Here is a 305-nt window from a genome sequence, read left to right on the forward strand (position 1 = left end):
AAAGAAGGAAAGAAGGAAGAAGGAAAGAAGGAGAAAGAAAGAAAGAAAGAAAGAGGGAGGGAGGGAGGGAGGGAGGGAGGAAGGAAGGAAGGAAGGAAGGAAGGAAGAAAGAAAGAAAGAAAGAAAGAAAGAAAGAAAGAAAGAAAGAAAGAAAGAAAGAAAGAAGGAAAGAAGGAAAGAAGGAAAGAAGGAAAGAAGGAAAGAAGGAGAAAGAAAGAAAGAAAGAAAGAGGGAGGGAGGGAGGGAGGGAGGGAGGAAGGAAGGAAGGAAGGAAGGAAGGAAGAAAGAAAGAAAGAAAGAAAGAA

This window comes from Piliocolobus tephrosceles, chromosome 21 (assembly GCF_002776525.5).
Source record: "Piliocolobus tephrosceles isolate RC106 chromosome 21, ASM277652v3, whole genome shotgun sequence".
Lineage (NCBI taxonomy): Eukaryota > Metazoa > Chordata > Mammalia > Primates > Cercopithecidae > Piliocolobus > Piliocolobus tephrosceles.